Here is a 4208-nt window from a genome sequence, read left to right on the forward strand (position 1 = left end):
TACTATATATTAATTTGACGTTTAATATTAATTTCTTTAACCTATTTACGTTTCTGTTTCTGTTATTTTGGTGTGTAAACATACTGTGCGTTTACTATCTACTTGTATTAATATAGATTTTTTTTCAAAATGTTTAATTTATTCAGATGTATGTTTACTTTAACTTGTTATTCTCCCCCCTTGTGGTATGTCTGCGAACGTACACCATCATAGACTGGGTTTCGTTATCCGTATTAGGCAGAACATAGGTAGCCTAATGTGAAGCTTTGTGCTTATACAAACAAACAATAAAGTCATAAAGCTCGTTTTATTCTACCTCTCTATTGTTCTGTGTTATTTACTAGAGTTACCATCTTGTTTCCCTGTAGAGTTTATTTTTTTTTTAATTTTGTGCAAAGCTACACAAGGGCTATCTGCGCTAGCCGTCCATAATTTAGCAGAGTAAAACTAAAGGGAAGGCAGCTAGTCATCACCCCCCAACCGTCAACTCTTGGGCTACTCTTTTACCAACGAATAGTGGGATTGACCGTCACATTATAACGCCCCCACGGCTGAAAGGGCAAGCATGTTTCTCCACTGATACGTCAGGTGATATCCAGAGATAACAACATTCTAACTGGAATAACCAAGTAAATGGGTAACATAAGTCATTACGAGGAATGTATAATGTTATAGTTTTAAATATATAACTCTTTTTTAACCAGACAGGACCAATAGACTTATAGATAATTCCATGTGAAACAAACTATGCTAGACTGAATAAGTCTCAGATTTCAGTCCTCCAGTAAAAGTGACTACTGTCCATTGTGTTAACTACATATACAATGTTGTTCGTAATTTTAATAAAGTGTTTATTTATATTTTTACATTCGTGGTCAGTTTCTTTCTTGTAAGGGTTTAGTTTAACCATAAAATTCAAAATTATTGTATAACAAATATTATTTTAATGTCCTGTTATTATTCAGGGCTGTCATATGCACTCTTGGGGGAAAAATTACCTGAAAATACCACATGATACCTATGATGGAGTAACTGTTTGAGCTGTGACCATAGGATATATTAGCGTGGAGTTTTCTGTATTCTTCTGACTTGTGCATTACTCTTTTACTTGTACTTTTGCGTTGCCAAATTTGAAAAGGTTTCTTCCTTGAAAAAAAAAATGGAAATTTACGTCATTATTTCAAAAAACTTATGAACATGAGAAAGAGTAAGCTGTTGAAAGTAACACTCAATCATTTAAAACTTTTACATTTTTATTTCAGAACCAGTATTTTAGTATTTATTGTACGATGCAGGTATTCATAACTTCTTATTTATTATTTTGTGTCTTTGTAAACACTGCATTTTGGTTGCACTCCTAGTAATATCCTGCTATTTGACTCCAAACATAGACAGTAGCATGTGCCTGTAATAATTAGATGCCACATTCTTCTAACGTTAGACTGTATAGCTGTTTAATAGGTTTTATTTGGGCACAAGATGTTTCTTGGGTGAACTTTTCTTATACTCTGTTAGTTTAACAAACGTTAAATTTGCGACAAACTTAAAAAAAACTAACAGCTAGTTTATACAGTATTCACTATTGTATGCTCTTAAGTATGGTATACAGTATTGACTATTTATTGTTGCTTTAATTAATAATATTGAATATATTATTTAGTATATTGAATGCCATAAGTTTGCATTTTTGCTATTTTTAATCTATTCCTTCATTATGAAAACTAGTTTACATCGTTCGATTAATATATGTATTTAGGAATAACTGTATTTCCTCAGCTGGCCAGGGGTATAAGGCACTCGATTCGTAATCTGAGGGTCGCGGGTTCAGATTCCCGTCAAACTAAACATGCTCGCCTTTTCAACCTTATAATGTGACAACCAGCCCACCTGGTCTTACGCGGAAAAATTAGGGACGGTTAGAGCAGATAGCCCTCGTGTAGCTTTGCGTGAAATTCAAGCCAATCCTTGTAAGCTATTATTAGGATTACAATAAAAAATATCGTTCACAGCAAGGGGACCCAACTCATGAAACAGTGCATTATAAGCGTAAAAACAAGATATTCTATTTAACTATACTGATTGTCAAGCTGGTTTTTAGTTTTGCTTTGAGAAAGTAGTCTGCTCTGATCAGAGTTTAATAACCATATTAAGTCGACATCAGTCAAATAATTATGAGACGCAATAGATCCAACCTAAGTAAGAATGCAAGAAAAGTAGACTAATTAGCTATACTCATTAACAGGGTGATATTTAGTTTTGCTATAAGTAGGTAGTTCACAATAAGTACGATCAAAAGTTAATATTAATTCTACCAAGTTTGGTCAGAATTAGTCAAATAATTGTAACGCCCAGTCAGTTTAACCACGAAAGAATATGTGATATTCTCTCTAATACTTGGAAGAAGAGAAGTGTGATTTCCTTTGACTACACAAGTGATCGGCAAACTATGACCAACTAAACAAATTATACTCTTTTGGGAAAAGTCAGGTATTTGAAAATTTGTTTCCATTGTAAATGAGTGTCATTTTTTTGTTTTGTTTTTTATTTAACAGTTATGTCAAATGAAAGAAGTGGAGTTTTATGTGTGTATGTCTTGTGCGAAAATTAAAAAGGAATAATATTTTAATATAATAAGACAAATTGAAGAGTTATGTGGACTGCCTCCAATGTTCGGCACTATGAAAAGTATTGACACCTTGGACACAGTCCAAGAATTTTTCAAGTTTGAAAATGGAAACGTTTGAAGAAAAAAATATTTTCAGTGACAACAAATAGTGCACAAGCCATGTTAGGAAAAATGTTGACTTTGTTAAGCTATTAGAAGAAGAAGTTGGAAGACCTGTACTTTCATTTCACTGTATTATTCATGAAGAAAACTTGTGTGGAAAAGCATCCTAGAAACAGTTAAAAGATGTGATGTGTGTTGTGGTTAAAATTCCTAATATAATTATCGTACATTCATCCTTAATTCATATAAAGTTTTTTTTTTTTAAGAGGAAGTAGAATGTTAACACAAGGATATATTGATGTACACCGACGTTCACTAGTTAAGCAGAGGTAAGTTTTGAATAGATTTTTGGCCTGCATCGATACTATACAATTTTGTTTTTAATGAATTTGTCAAGAGTTTCCCTCATTTTAAGGAGAAGGATTGGATTTCACAATAAAAGATCTTAACAAATATTACAAATAATTTCAATGATTTTAGTTTTCGACTCCAAAGTAAAAAAAAACATACTATTCTTAAACTTTACGAGGAAAGGTAAAGTTTTTTTTGTTTTGTTTTTACAAAATTGCTTATTTCATGATGATATACATGAAAGGACATTCAAATACTTTCCTTCACTAAAGACGCATGAAAAAATTAGTTATGCCAATTTGGATATGCTTATAAGCGACATTCATGCCACTAAAATGGAGTTGGAATCAAGCTTTAAAAATGTTTGACTTTATCATAAAGCCAGATGAAATAGATTAGAATTTGCTAGGTTTAAAATATTTCAACTTCCTTGGAACTGAGGATGGAGCTAATTGACTTTAGAAGTTGGTCTTTATGGAGATATAAATTAAAAAAACTTAAGAACGAGCCTTGATAAAACAGAAAAAAAAAACTATCTATGATATCTACACAGTGGGCATTTCTTCCATCCTAGTTTTCTTCTCTTAATAAAATAGTTTTTTCTCTTCTTGGAACATTTAGATCAAATTATACATCTGAATAAGTATTTTCACAAATGAAATTCATAAAAAATCATCAAGGAAAAGATTCACTGCAGAAAACTCAACTTCGTATGTCTTACTAAAAACATTACACTATTCCCCGAATATTTTGAAGCTTTCAAAGGCTCGGGAGGAGTTTATGTTTTTCTTATACCAGAGCCCCATCAGACTATCTGCTGTCTTTACCCCTAATTTTAGCCTTGTAAATTCGAAGACTTACCACTGTGCCAGTGGGGAACGTTTTCAAAAGAAATGAATTAGTGCCATAAAAGCCATTGATTTAGTTCAGTTCGGTTTTTACATTAATTTTTATTTTATTAAATGTTTGTTCTGGTTTATTTCACTTTAATTCATGTACGTATACAAAACCTTATAACTTGTAAGAAAATATAAAAAATTAGCAATAGTAGTAAACAAAATTAAACACTGATCATTTACTTGATAACACAAATGACAGAAGATATAAGTAACCAATCAAGAAAAAAGGT

Source organism: Tachypleus tridentatus, chromosome 10, assembly GCF_004210375.1.
Source record: "Tachypleus tridentatus isolate NWPU-2018 chromosome 10, ASM421037v1, whole genome shotgun sequence".
Taxonomy (NCBI): domain Eukaryota; kingdom Metazoa; phylum Arthropoda; class Merostomata; order Xiphosura; family Limulidae; genus Tachypleus; species Tachypleus tridentatus.